We start from the raw sequence: 16,034 nt of genomic DNA on the forward strand, positions 1-16,034 counted from the left end.
TTCAAGATGAAAAATAAAATTTCTGAACTGTGGGCAAATGGGAACCAAATCTTTATTTAGAGAGAACAAAAATAGGGATTGCTCATTTCTGTGAGGGAGGTCACAAGCTTCCAGTGCTTTTAGTGGAGCAGGAATGTGGCTTGTGGGCATTACATGCTGGTATTCAGTTTCAGTGCTCACCAGTGTGCCATTTCTGACCCCCCAACACTACTGGCAGTGTCTGAATTGTTCTTTCAGTGCTCTTTTTACCAGTAGCCATTACTGCCCAGTGCTAGGGTGCATCAGCGGTCAAGCAGTAAATTGAGCCATGTGGGAAAGGAGATGCAGGGGGAAGGGTGAGCTAGAAAGGGAGAAGGGTGGAGCAAAAGATTGTAGGTCCTAATAAAAGGGCTCAGAATACAAAAGTTAGTAGTAACGAAGTCTGAAATTTTGTAGATGTTTTTTCATCATTCCTAAAAGATCAACCTAACTTGACTGGGGAGAATTGTAAATCTGACAGGTCACAGTTACACGTGAAGTAAAGAGGAATTTTCATTACTGCTATTTGTGTCTATGGGATGACTAACAAATCTGTTTTGTTATAATTGCTCAAATGTATGTGAAATGGAGAGGGGATGATTTCTTTTAAAGACAATGTTGGTCATTTTTAACTAGAAAAGGAGTCTTATTTCATTTTTGGTGATTTCTTGAATGGTATACATAGTCATGGTAAGTATCGTGTGGGTATGCGTTACCCAAATTATGAATGTTCCTGACTACTCTGAGGAAGTGTGAGTGCCTTTGCACCTCTTTCTTCCCAAGTCCCCTAAATTCATACCAGGAAAAGCAAAGCTGAATGGTTGAAAATGTTAGTATTGCCTTCCGCCTACGTTTAATCAGATTATATGTCACAGGTTAAAGCAGCGTTCCTCAAGCTGAGCCTGGAGGACCTCCTAGCCAGCCTGGTTTTCAGGCTATCCACAGTGAATATGCATGAAGGAGACTGCATGCAGAACTAGCTTGAGAAACACTGCATTAGTGTGTTAATTTTTCCGTATGATAATGAATTTCCTTAGCGTTTGGGTAGGTCACTTTCAAAGAGTAGGTTATGCATTTCTGCCAGCAGATGGAAATGGAGCAAAAGCTGATGTCACGGCTATATAGTCCCGCCCCGACATCAGCCCACCAGTATTCTCAGTCTCCAGCATATGGTGGACATTCATTTCCCTTCGGGGGATTGTCTGTCAGTAAAAAAAAAAAAAAAAAAAAAAAAAAAAAAAAAAGTTGGATAGGAGATATCAGAAAGACAAGACATCTATATAGCACTGCTTGCCTCCTGAGTTGATAGTGTGGACCCTCCCTCAGTAGAGAGCCTTCAGTGCGGTAGCCTTGACTGCCGTGGACCTAAATTCCAAATAGCAGTTGCAGGTCGACAGAGGGCTCGATGGTGAGAGCTTTAGCCCTCTTCCCCTGTTGCCGGGACCCGTTCCTGCTCTCAGCCAGGGAAGGCTGAACTCATAAGTTTTCTTACTTGAAGAAAAAAAAAAAAGACAGCAGGAGAAGGGTCTAGTTCCTCTGCGTTCAGCTGTCCTGCCCATGCCTCTGGAGAGTTCTGTGAGGAGAGGCTCGGCGGGTTGAGCAGCCGTTTGGCTAGGCTCTGCTCCCAGGCTTCTCTCATTTTGGTGATTGGTAGGCGCAGGGTAGTTTCCTGCGCTTTTTGCTGTAGGCCATTGGTCCGTGCGGGCATCCAGTTTAAGTGTCAGTTACTGGGCATTCAGTTTGGGTGTTCATTTGGATGTGTGGGCTTGGCTGCACATTTTTTGTGTCCATTTTGGGCGCGCTTATACATTTTGTTAAGCTAGGTGCGAGCCTTCATTGGTCTGAATGCTTATAGCATGGCACCTGCGGCAAAGAAACCTAAGCTCCTATCTGTGCTGCATGCCACATCAGGGCCATTCATCCAGAGTTTTCTTTAAGCCTGTGTTAGTGCTTAGTGGATGCTTGGGGAGATTTGCCGCCTCCTGGTTTTGCCGGTAATGGCCCATTTCCTCAGTCGGAGGGTAGTGGGACCGAGAGACACGGTAAGGGTGTCCCCTCCCTTGATTGATCCACAGCTCAAGTCCTCAGGGGACACCGGCTTGCAGAATGTCAGGTTCGGGCCTTTGAGGCCTGGAATGGACCTGTCCTCCTTTTCCTGGGTAGAATTCTTCCAGGGATTGGCCCTGTAGAAATGTCTGCAATCTTCTGAAGCAGCAGTACCTACTAAGGTAGCTCAGAGTGCTTCTCTGTCTGTCTCCACAGTCAAGAACCATGGTACAGTGTGGTCTGACAGAGCTTGAATGCAGGTGTATCGGGATGATACCGATGATGGAGGTGGCTCTCCTGGTGAATGGGACATTGACCCAGATTTGGGGCCATTTTGAACTCTTCATTTCTTTCATAGTTATGAGTTGCCAGGGTTGATTATCTCAGACCCTGAAGAGCCTCGGAGTGGCTGGGCCTGACTCCTTGGACACACAATCCTATTTTGGTCACTTTGTGCAAGGCTTCTTGTTTTTCCTTCTCTTGGATGCAGTCTAGGAGTTGATTGATCTGCAATGGAGTGTGCCAGAGGCGTCTTTTAAAGGGGACATGTCTTGGGTTGTTTACACCCCTTGGATTCGCAGGCCAGAGAGAAATTGCATTTCCCTAAGGTGAATGCTTTAGTATGTTTTATCACAAAACCTACCACCATTCCAGTAGAGGGAGGTGCAGCACTGAAGGATGCTCAGGATAGGAGAATTGAGGCTATCTTGAAACAAGCCTCTGAGGCAGTTACAATGATTTTGCAAATTACTCTTTGTTGCGCCTTGGTAGCTCGGGCTACCTTGTATCTTGTCAAGAATCTGGTGGTGCTGGGTCTGATGTAGGACCTATGATAGAACTGGGGGCTGCTACCTTGGCTAATGCAGGCTGTGACTTTGTGTACAGAGCTGCTAGTGGTGCTGCGTCAGTTATTGCAGCCAGGCGGCAGCTGTGGTAGTATCTGCGGCCCAGTTGTGCAATTTCAAAGTCCAATCTTCAAAAGCTCGCTTTTGTTTGATAGTGAAGTGGAAAAAATAGCAAATGGGGGAGGTTCCCAGCTCCTTCACTTGCCAGAGGACAAGAAACCCGTTGCCCATTCTCTTTGAGCAATTGGCCGCTCGTGACTACTGGTATTTTCAGTCTTATAGGGGAGGTTCTTTCCAGAGATCCCATCTCTTCTTTAGGTCTCTGTCCTTTCACCCCCGAGGTCCTCGAAAGGATGTGGGCTCTGGAGGTGGAGCTTGTGGGCTCACCTGGTAGTACAGGAGATAAAACCAGGATCGGTGACTACTTATCACAGGTGGGTCCAGATTACTTCAGATCAATGGGATCTCGAAGTGATTCGGAATAGGTATGCTTTAGAATTTCTTTGCATTCCTTCGGATGCATTCATGGTCTCTCCATGCAACTCCACTCAGAAGGTAGAAGTGGAAGCAACATTACAACGGCTGTTGAATCTGAAAGTGGTGATTTCCATTCCCGAATCTCAGCGAAATACGGGCTGATATTCCATTTATTTTGTCATGCCCAAGAAGGAAGGGTCCTTTTGGCCCATACTGATTCTCAAGGGCATCAACCATCATCTATGAGTCAAGCATTTCAGGATGGAAACAATGTGCTGTCATTCTGGCTGCCCAAGCAGGGGAGTACCTCGTGTCTCTGGATCGGTTGGAGGTGTATCTACATATTCCCATTCGGCAGGAACATCAGTGGTTTCTCCGATTTGCTATCCTGATTCATCATTACCAGTTTCAGGCCTTGCCTTTTGGTCTAGCCATGGCACCCAGGACCTTTTCTAAGGTAATAGCGGCAGCCCTTGGCAAGGAGGGAATTCTAGTTCACCCCTATCTCGACGGGTTGATTTGAGCCAAGATATTGGAGAGTCTTCATGCTTCCCACAGGGTGGTTTTCCTTGCTACAGGAACTAGGCTGGATGGTTAATCTAACCAAGAGCAATTTGCAGCCGTCTTAGACCCTGGAGTATCTTTGGGGTTTGATTCCATAGAAGGCAGGGCAGAGTGTTTCTGCTGGAGTCTTGGATCCACATGCTGATGCTGAGAGTTCCATCCCTGAGGAACTCTGTTCATCCAACCTTTGTGGTCTTCTCTACAGGTCCTGTGGTTGATGGCTGCCACATTAGAAATGGTTCCCTGGGTGAGGACACACGTGCCCGCTTCAGAGTGTCTTGCTCTCTCAGTGGAGTCCGCAGCCACATAACTATGTGGTGAGGCTGCCTCTTCCATTAGAGGTGAGATCCCAGTTGGACTGGTAGTTACTCACGAATCATCTCAGGAAGGATATTTCCCTGACTATGCCAGATTGGTTGGTACTTATGACAGATAGGAGTCTCCAAGGCTGGGGGACTCACTGTCAGGAGTTGATGGTGCAAATGCACCAGAATGAGGCAGAGTAGCAGTAGAACAGCAACAGACTGAAGGCACAAGTGGTTCAGTTGGCATGCCTGCAGTTTTCTGAACAGCTAGAGCCTCAGGCAGTCTGGATAATGTCCAAAAATCCAACAGTGGCTTAAATCAATCATGGTGGAACCAAGAGTCAACAGGAGGAAATAGATGTGCTCATGTTGTGAGCGGGGTAGCATCTCCTCCGCATCTCCTAAGCATATCTGCCTTTCACGTTGCCAGAAAGGACAATATCAGAGCAGAATTCTTTAGCAGGAGAAACTTAGACCCAGGAGAAAAGGAGCTGCCAGATAAGGCCTTTCTGCTCCTGGTGAACCACTGGGGCTTACAGGATCTAGACCTATTGGTGACCTTCAGCAACACAAAGGTTCCTTGCTTCTTTAGTTGCAGATGGGCCCCAAAAGCAATGGGCATTGCCACTCTTATTCAGAAGTGGCCAGGCTGTGCCCTTCTCTATGTGTTTTTTTTCCCCTGGCTTCTGAGAGGCAGGCTCGTTCACAAAATTGCAAGTCAAGCCTTCCTCACTTACCCTGTCAGCGGGAGGAGAAACACCATTCCGCATTCTGCTATCAGGAGTCCTGTCGATGCCTCAACCATCGATGCGGATGCGCCCATCGGCGCCACAGATTCATCCCTCGATGCCTGTACCGGTGCCTTCGCTTTTATCGGTGCCTCCAGTACTTCCCTCTTATGCCTTCAGATCCTAGACCGGACCTTCAGGAATACCATTTTCCTGTCCTTCTCAGGTTGCTAGAGGTGCAAGTGCTGATCCCTATGACACCTGGACTAACGATTCATCTCAAGACACCGATGATTTACCATCACCACTTTCTCCTACAGAAAGTAGGAAGTGTTCTCCAGAGGACTTGTCCTTCATAAATTTTGTGAAGGAAATGTCTGAATTGGTTCCCTTCTAATTGCAGACTGAGCAAGATGATAGGCACCAAATGACTGAGCTGTTACAATTTCTGGATGCTCCCAAGGAAATAACATCCATCCCTAATCACCAGGTTCTTTTGGATCTTCTTAAAAAGAATTGGGAACACCCTGGTTCTGTAGCCCCAGTCAACCAAGACAGATACCGCTTACTTGGTACAGTCAGCCCCAGGGTTCCAGAAACCTCAGCTGGATCACCAATCTCTGGTTGTAGAATCTGCCCAAAAGAGGGCACGACGCTCAAAACCCCACTCCTCCCCCCCCCCCCCCCCCCTCAAGCTAAGGAGCAGAAATTCCTGGATGCCATTGGCCGGCATGTCTTCCAGGGTTCAGGAAGATCACAACACCCCCGGTATCAGGGATAGGGCACTGCATGCAGGAAGATCAAAACTCCCCCAGTAACCTGGATAGGGCACTGCGTGCAGGAAGATCACAACACCCCCGGTAACCGGGATAGGGCATTGCGTGCAGGAAGATCACAACACTCCCAGTATCAGGGATAGGGCACTGCATGCAGGAAGATCACAACACTCCCGGTATCAGGGATAGGGCACTGCATACAGGAAGATCACAACACCCCCGGTAACCAGGATAGGACACTGCGTGCAGGAAGATCCCAACACTCCCGGTATCAGGGATAGGGCTCTGCGTGCAGGAGGATCACAACACTCCCGGTATCAGGGATAGGGCACTGCATACAGGAAGATCACAACACCCCCGGTAACCAGGATAGGACACTGCGTGCAGGAAGATCCCAACACTCCCGGTATCAGGGATAGGGCTCTGCGTGCAGGAGGATCACAACACTCCCGGTATTAGGGAGAGGGCACTGCGTGCGGGAAGATCACAACACCCCCGGTAACCGGGATAGGGCACTGCGTGCGGGAAGATCACAACACCCCCGGTAACCGGGATAGGGCACTGTGTGCAGGAAGATCACAACACCCCCGGTAACCGGGATAGGGCATTGTGTGCAGGAAGATCACAACACTCCCAGTATCAGGGATAGGGCACTGCTTGCAGGAAGATCACAACACCCACCGGTAACCGGGATAAGGGCATTGCGTGCAGGAAGGTCACAACACTCCCAGTATCAGGGATAGGGCACTGCGTGCAGGAAGATCACAACACCCCCGGTAACCGGGATAGGCCATTGCGTGCAGGAAGATCACAACACTCCTGGTATTAGGGATAGGGCACTGTGTGCAGGAAGGTCCCAACACTCCCGGTATCAGGGATAGGGCACTACGTGCAGGAGGATCACAACACTCCCAGTATAAGGGATAGGGCATTGCATGCAGGAAGATCATAACACTCCTGGTATCAGGGATAGGGCACTGCGTGCAGGAAGATCACAACACTCCCGGTATCAGGGATAGGGCACTGCATGCAGGAAGATCACAACACCCCCGGTATTAGGGATAGGACACTGTGTGCAGGAAGATCACAACACTCCCGGTATTAGGGATAGGGCACTGTGTGCAGGAAGGTCCCAACACTCCCGGTATCAGGGATAGGGCACTGCAAGGTAGAAGATCACAGCTCTCGAGATCCTGCACAGAGCAGTGCAGAGAGGAAGATCACAACTCTCCCGGTTTCAGGGATAGGGCACTGCGTGCAGGAAGTTCACAACACCACCGGTATCAGGGTTTAGGGCACTGCGTGCAGGAAGATCACAACACCCCCGGTTTCCGGGATAGGGCACTGTGTGCAGGAAGATCACAACACTCCCGGTATTAGGGAGAGGGCACTGCGTTCAGGAAGATCACAACACCCCTGGTAACCGGGATAGGGCACTGTGTGCAGGAAGATCACAACACCCCCGGTAACCGGGATAGGGCATTGCGTGCAGGAAGATCACAACACTCCCAGTATCAGGGATAGGGCACTGCGTGCAGGAAGATCACAACACCCCCGGTATCAGGGATAGGGCACTGCGTGCAGGAAGATCACAACACCCCTGGTTTCCGGGATAGGGCACTGTGTGCAGGAAGATCACAACACCCCCGGTAACCGGGATAGGGCACTGCGTGCAGGAAGATCACAACACTCCCGGTATTAGGGAGAGGGCACTGCGTGCAGGAAGATCACAACACTCCCGGTATCAGGGATAGGGCACTGCAAGGTAGTAGATCACAGCTCTTGAGATCCTGCACAGGGAGGTGCAAAGAGGAAGATCACAACACTCCTGGTATCAGGGAAAGGGCACTGCGTGCAGGAAGATCACAACACTCCTGGTATTAGGGATAGGGCACTGCGTGCAGGAAGATCACAACACTCCCGGTATCAGGGATAGGGCACTGCATGCAGGAAGATCACAACACCCCCGGTTTCCGGGATAGGGCACTGTGTGCAGGAAGATCACAAGACCCCCGGTAACCGGGAGAGGGCACTGCGTGCAGGAAGATCACAACACCCCCGGTAACCGGGATAGGGTACTGTGTGCAGGAAGATCACAACACCCCCGGTAACCGGGATAGGGCATTGCGTGCAGGAAGATCACAAGACTCCCAGTATCAGGGATAGGGCACTGTGTGCAGGAAGATCACAACACTCCTAGTAACCTGGATAGGGCACTGCATGCAGGAAGATCACAACACTCCTGGTATCAAGGATAGGGCACTGCATGCAGGAAGATCACAACACTCCCGGTATCAGGGATAGGGCACTGCATACAGGAAGATCACAACACCCCCGGTAACCAGGATAGGACACTGCGTGCAGGAAGATCCCAACACTCCCGGTATCAGGGATAGGGCTCTGCGTGCAGGAGGATCCCAACACTCCCGGTATCAGGGATAGGGCACTGCAAGGTAGAAGATCACAGCTCTCGAGATCCTGCACAGAGCAGTGCAGAGAGGAAGATCACAACACTCCCGGTATCAGGGATAGGGCACTGCGTGCAGGAAGATCACAACACCCCTGGTTTCCGGGATAGGGCACTGTGTGCAGGAAGATCACAACACCCCCGGTAACCGGGATAGGGCACTGCGTGCAGGAAGATCACAACACTCCCGGTATTAGGGAGAGGGCACTGCGTGCGGGAAGATCACAACACCCCCGGTAACCGGGATAGGGCACTGCGTGCGGGAAGATCACAACACCCCCGGTAACCGGGATAGGGCACTGCTGTGCAGGAAGATCACAACACTCCCCAGTATCAGGGATAGGGCACTGCGTGCAGGAAGATCACAACACCCCCGGTATCAGGGATAGGGCACTGCATGCAGGAAGATCACAATACTCCCGGTATCAGGGATAGGGTACTGCGTGCAGGAAGATCACAACACCCCCGGTAACCGGGATAGGGCACTGTGTGCAGGAAGATCACAACACTCCCGGTATTAGGGGTAGGGCACTGTGTGCAGGAAGATCCCAACACTCCCGGTATCAGGGATAGGGCACTGCGTGCAGGAGGATCACAACACTCCCGGTATCAGGGATAGGGCACTACGTGCAGGAGGATCACAACACTCCCAGTATAAGGGATAGGGCACTGCATGCAGGAAGATCATAACACTCCTGGTATCAGGGATAGGGCACTGCGTGCAGGAAGATCACAACACTCCCGGTATCAGGGATAGGGCACTGCATGCAGGAAGATCACAACACCCCCGGTATTAGGGATAGGACACTGTGTGCAGGAAGATCACAACACTCCCAGTATTAGGGATAGGGCACTGTGTGCAGGAAGGTCCCAACACTCCCGGTATCAGGGATAGGGCACTGCAAGGTAGAAGATCACAGCTCTCGAGATCCTGCACAGAGCAGTGCAGAGAGGAAGATCACAACTCTCCCGGTTTCAGGGATAGGGCACTGCGTGCAGGAAGTTCACAACACCACCGGTATCAGGGTTTAGGGCACTGCGTGCAGGAAGATCACAACACCCCCGGTTTCCGGGATAGGGCACTGTGTGCAGGAAGATCACAACACTCCCGGTATTAGGGAGAGGGCACTGCGTGCAGGAAGATCACAACACCCCCGGTAACCGGGATAGGGCACTGTGTGCAGGAAGATCACAACACCCCCGGTAACCGGGATAGGGCATTGCGTGCAGGAAGATCACAACACTCCCAGTATCAGGGATAGGGCACTGCGTGCAGGAAGATCACAACACCCCCGGTATCAGGGATAGGGCACTGCATGCAGGAAGATCACAATACTCCCGGTATCAGGGATAGGGTACTGCGTGCAGGAAGATCACAACACCCCCGGTAACCGGGATAGGGCACTGTGTGCAGGAAGATCACAACACTCCCGGTATTAGGGGTAGGGCACTGTGTGCAGGAAGATCCCAACACTCCCGGTATCAGGGATAGGGCACTGCGTGCAGGAGGATCACAACACTCCCGGTATCAGGGATAGTGCACTGCAAGGTAGTAGATCACAGCTCTCGAGATCCTGCACAGGGCAGTGCAGAGAGGAAGATCACAACACCCCCGGTAACCGGGATAGGGCACTGTGTGCAGGAAGATCACAACACTCCCAGTATCGGGGATAGGGCACTGCGTGCAGGAAGATCACAACACCCCCGGTAACCGGGATAGGCACTGTGTGCAGGAAGATCACAACACCCGCGGTAACCGGGATAGGGCACTGTGTGCAGGAAGATCACAACACTCCCGGTATTAGGGAGAGGGCACTGCGTGCAGGAAGATCACAACACCCCCGGTACCCGGGATAGGGCACTGTGTGCAGGAAGATCACAACACTCCCAGTAACCTGGATAGGGCACTGCATGCAGGAAGATCACAACACTCCCGGTAACCGGGATAGGGCACTGTGTGCAGGAAGATCACAACACTCCCGGTATTAGGGAGATGGCACTGCGTGCAGGAAGATCACAACACCCCCGGTAACCGGGATAGGGCACTGTGTGCAGGAAGATCACAACACTCCCGGATTAGGGAGAGGGCACTGTGTGCAGGAAGATCACAACACCCCCGGTAACCGGGATAGGGCACTGTGTGCAGGAAGATCACAACACTCCCGGTATTAGGGAGAGGGCACTGCGTGCAGGAAGATCACAACACCCCCGGTACCCCGGATAGGGCACTGTGTGCAGGAAGATCACAACACTCCCAGTAACCTGGATAGGGCACTGCGTGCAGGAAGATCACAACACCCCCGGTAACCGGGATAGGGCACTGCAAGGTAGAAGATCACAGCTCTCGAGATCCTGCACAGGGCAGTGCAGAGAGGAAGATTACAAGACTCCCGGTATCAGGGATAGGGCACTGCGTGCAGTAAGATCACAACACCCCCGGTATCAGGGATAGGGCACTGCATGCAGGAAGATCATAACTCCCCCGGTAACCGGGATAGGGCACTGCGTGCAGGAAGATCACAACACTCCCGGTATCAAGGATAGGGCACTGCATGCAGGAAGGTCACAACACTCCCAGGTTAATTCACTGATATAATGAATCAATAAAAAATTGAGTAGGTTGATATAATCTAGTAGATTGAATAAAGAGCTGATGTTTCTCCTCTCCTCACACGAAACAAAAGCAACACACAAGCAGAGAAGCCCTTCTTATAAAGCTTAGCTGGTGAGTAAAAGTAGGAGGGAAAGTAAACGTACTGGCCACTTCAAAATACACTTACAAACAATTACCATATACATATATTCGAAGTGTATATAATAATTCCAGGACCACCTTTGTAAAATGCACAGGGACTGGCAAATTCAAAACATGCACTAGCATTTCACTTGCCAGTGCCTGGTAATAAAAATAATAAACAAACAAGTTCTAGTCACATTGACTGATCACATTACTTTTTTTGTCAAGCTACCAACCGTTTCCATTTCCCATCCCCCATATATTAAACCATGACGTCAGTGGGAACCTTGGTAACATCAATAAATAAGAGGGCAGCCAATAGGAATACATATTCATTCCTAAACTGACCTTAACTGACCTGAAAAGTGTCAAATTGTATCATTTTCTGTTGGTGCGCGCTAACATTGGTTAGCGCGCACTAACTCCCATTAGTGCGCAGTAATCGGAAAAACAATTTTTTTACTAAAAAAATCGTGCCAATCACGATTTTCTTCTCCTGCCAGACGAATTCGATCATTAAGACGATAGGGCACACGATTCACATCCCTAATATTCATTCCTAAACTGACCTTAACTGACCTGAAAAGTGTCAAATTGTATCATTTTCTGTTAGTGCGCACTAACTGCAATTTAGTGCGCACTAACAAAAAAACGATTTTTTACGATAAATCGGGGGAATTTCTATTGTATCGCACTCTTTACCGATTAATGACGATTTAAAAAATATCGGACAATATTTTAAATCATTAAAAAACGATTCACATCCCTAGTAGATATATTCTTGAGACTGACATAAGGATTTTCTTTTTTTTTAAATCCAAGTATATATGCGAACCATGGGTTCCAGTATACATGTTCCACAAAGTGGGTTGGATTAGTTGTAGGTAGACTTCTTTTCTTTAACAGAGAAAATTGTGTGTGCATATATTGGACACGTGGTAACTGATAAAAAAGAGTGGGGTAGATTTTATAAATTTACGCGCGCGCGAACAAAAGTACGCTGGATTTTATAAGATACGCGCGTAGCCGCGCGTATCTTATAAAATCCGGGGTCGGCGCGCGCAAGGGGGTGCACATTTGTGCAACTTGCGCGTGCCGAGCCCTGCGCGCGTTGCCCGTTCCCTCCGAGGCCACTCTGAAATTGGAGTGACCTCGGAGGGAACTTTCTTTCTCCCCCTCCCCCCCCCCGCACCTTCCCTTCCCTTCCCCTACCTAACCCACCCCCCGACCCTATCTAGACTCCCCCTTACCTTTATTGGAAAAGTTACTACTGCCTCTGGGCACTAGTAACTTACGCGCTGGCGGGGCACTCGGCCACGCCCCGGTCCGCCCACATGCCCCCGGACATGCCTCTGACCCCTAACCGTGCCCCCTGGCCACGCCCCCTACCACCCCTTTTTGCAAGCCCCGGGACTTACGTGCGTCCCGGGGCTTGCGCGCGCATGGGGGGTTTGGGGTAGGTTTTCGGGGGGTACGCGCGTACCCCTTTGAAAATCTACCCCAGTATGAATTAGCACAAGTTTGAAACTTGTGAGCAGTAGCACCAATTGTCATGGTTTCAACCCTGGCTGCTGTCCATTCGTGCACCTTTCAGAGGCGTTCATAATTCAATCATCTTTTTTTAAATCTATTATGCCTGGATCAGAAATGCCTTCGGAAATTTAAAAATATCAGTAGGTTAACACTTTGCATGTGGATGTAAATCTTTCCTTTAAAAAATGTAAGATCTTTTTAAACCATGAGAATATTTCTAAAGTTAAAACAATGGAATATTTTTTGACTCATACAACTTATGTCACATTTGCTGGTCACAAAACCTGTCCTTGACCACTCACCCCCGACATCGCTGAAACTCTGTCCCCACCAGGCTGGGCTCCCACAGCAGGATGCCACCTTGACCGCCACCTCCAGCTTGGCCCATAGGCACATGCCCGACGTGCCCAAAATTAAAGGGCCTGCAGTGGGAAACAGATCACAGCGCCATCAGATGACATCACAGACTGCAGCCCTTAAAACTGCCCTTTGAACTTCCAGACATCATTTCAGCAACAGGTCTCCTGGTGCTTGTTTGTTCTGGTGTGTGTTGCTATCCTTTGTGCCTTGTTCTTTGCCTTGTTGTCCGCCTTGTTGCCTATCAGTCTTTCTGTCTTATTTGCTGTCCATTGCTTCTTGTTCTCTTGGCTTGACTTTCTGGCCCTCGTTCTTGGCTTTGGACCCAACCTGGCTCTGCCTGTTGCCTGCTCTGACCTCTGACCTGTTCTCCATTACCATTTTCTACTGCCCGTCTTGACCTCTGGCCTATCTCTCATCTCCGTTGCCTGCTGCCTGCCTCAATCCTTACTTCACCTTTGACTTGCCTCTGGATTGACCTAAGGACCCATCTAAAACCTGCTGGCTGCTGGAACCCAAGTGTTCAACCTGCGGGGAAAGCGGTTGGTATAGGTGAAGCTCCAGCTAGTCCCGCCTCAGGGCTCTGCTGCCAGCTGACGGGGTGGCCCTAATGAGCTTGCCCACTAGGCAGCGCCAAACACACCTAATACTAAGGGTCCACACCCATGACCAGCTTAAAATGCAACTTAACCCCTCAGGGTTGTGTATGTGGGTGGGTGGCGGACTATTTTTCTGGAATAGAAGGATGCTGGAACAGGACTGGAACGAGACTGGAACAAAGACTGGAAACGCAGAGGCAAACTAGATATCACAGCATGATCGACCCAATTGCCAAGGCAAGGAAGTGTAGGTAGGCACTTCTTCTTTTACAGCATTGAATCAGGGCGTGCTGCGTAGCTGGGATCTTCCCCTGGCCCTTTAAGGGTCCGGGCGGTCCGCGCACGCGCCTAGGGCGGGGCTCATGCCATGGAGGATGCCAAGCCCCGCCGTGGGGCCTGGCTGGAGGTGGAAGGCCTGGCGACCGCTGCTGCGGGACGTCGAGGCCTGGCTGTACTCACTGCTACAGCTGGGAAGGACGACCCGGGACCCGTGGAGGACTTAGTGAGGTGAGCAGGCCCCGGCGCGGACGGGATGTGCAACAGTTTTCATGTTAGTCAGTGAGGTGTTTTGAGAATCTTGCATTCTCTCGTTTGACTATTCTTCATAATTTATTATCTTTTATTCTTGTTTTTGTAGGTATGTCTATTCTGATGATTTTATGTTAAATTATAAGCGTTTTTGAATGTATAAGTTTATATGTAATTGAATATAACTATTCCATAACTCAGTATTTCTCAACATTTTCCTGGAAGCACATTTAACCAGTCTGATTTTCAGATTTTTTGTAATGAATAGGCATGAGATAATTTGCATACATTGGTGTATGCAAATCTATCTTGTGCATATTTTTTGTAGCAATCCTGAAAACCTGACTGGCTAGGTGTGCTTCCAGGAGTAGACTGGGAAACACTGCCATAATGAGGTGTCCACTAAATAAAAGATGTTCTCATTGATTCTTAGGGAAGGGCGTAATTCCATAGTACAAAAGTTGTCAAAGCACAGGAAATAGATACCGTTTTTTTTTTTATTTCTTTTATTTAATTTTAAAGAATTTACAGTCTGCACCCTCCAAAGTTCAGGGAGGAGTACTAAGTTACATATGCAAATCAAAAAGGTGACATAAGAAAAATAACAGGATAATAATAAAAAGAAAACGATACATAAACTGTGGACACTATCTGTAGCTGGATATAAAGTTTAAAGGTAAAGAGTTATTCACCATCTAAAGTGAATGACTGGTGAAATAGGTATGTTTTTAGGGATTTCTTGATTTCTGCTTGGTTGCTAATATTGCAGATGGGCAGTGGAATTGAGTTCCAAAGGTTCAGTCTTGCAATGGAGAATGCTCTTTCATGGGTAACATCAAGTTGAGTGGATTTATGAGAGGGTATATCCAGGAGGTTTTGAGAGGATGACTGCAGTGTTCTGGCTGGAGTATAGATGTGTAAAATACAGCTAACCAAAGGAGAAGTGATGTTATTTAATAGGCTAACTTGATTTGAATTTGCCCAGTAATTGGGAGCCTGTGTAATGACTGGAGCTTTGGTGACACATATTAATTGATGCATGTACCGGAAAGAAGCCTGGCTGCAGCATTTTGTGCTAATTATGGGGGTCGTAGAATAGATTTTGGAAGTCCTATGTACAGAGAGAATTACAGTAGTCCAAGCCAGTAAGGACTAAAGCTTGAAGAGCTGTGTGGAAATCACGAATGTCTAGAAATAGCTTAATGTGGCGCAGAAGTTGCAACTTAGTGAAAGAGGCTTGAACCACTGTCTTAACCTGGAGTTTTATTGATAATGTTGGATCCATCATTATGCCCAAGTTACAAACTTTTTTGGGTAATGTTGAAAGTGTGATTTTCAAATGAAAACGTGGCAGGTATGAAAATGGTGGGGCACGGCCGACTATCATGATCTTATTATTACTGAGGTTTATGATAATTTGTTGTGCAATAACCAGGCTTGAATAGCTGAAGACATAATGAGACATAGAGAAGCATGGTGTATCATGATGATTTAATTGGAAAGTGAAACTGAATATCATTGGTGTACAGTGTATATGTAAGAACGAGGGTGGAGAGAAGGGTACAGAGAGGTCTCGGGTAAACATTGAACAATGCAGCAGAAAGAGTGGAACCTTAGGATCTCCGATATAGAATGGTTGTCATTAAGTTGAAGTATATAAGGCTATGCAAACTTGTTATGAAGGACACAGAGATATGAGTTAAACCATTTGAGAACTGAGCTGGAGATTTCTATCTCAGATAAATGGGTTTGAAGGATCTCATGATTTATGGTGTCAAAGACCACTGTAAGGTCTAATAGGATTAACATTTAAGATGTGCCAGAGTCAAATCCATGGTGTATAACATCAGTACTAGAAAAAAGCAATATGTCTGTGCTACGATGCTTCTGAAGCCAAATTGGTATTGATCTAATATTGAATTGTTATTTAGGAATTCTGAAAATTATTTGAGGACTGCGGATTCAATTATTTTCGATGGAAACTCATAAGCAAACTGTACATCCAATGTATATACACTACTTTTAGTGGATTATGACTTGAAAACTGCAGTTCA

The sequence above is a fragment of the Rhinatrema bivittatum genome, chromosome 3, assembly GCF_901001135.1.
Source record: "Rhinatrema bivittatum chromosome 3, aRhiBiv1.1, whole genome shotgun sequence".
In the NCBI taxonomy this organism is placed as follows: Eukaryota; Metazoa; Chordata; class Amphibia; order Gymnophiona; family Rhinatrematidae; genus Rhinatrema; species Rhinatrema bivittatum.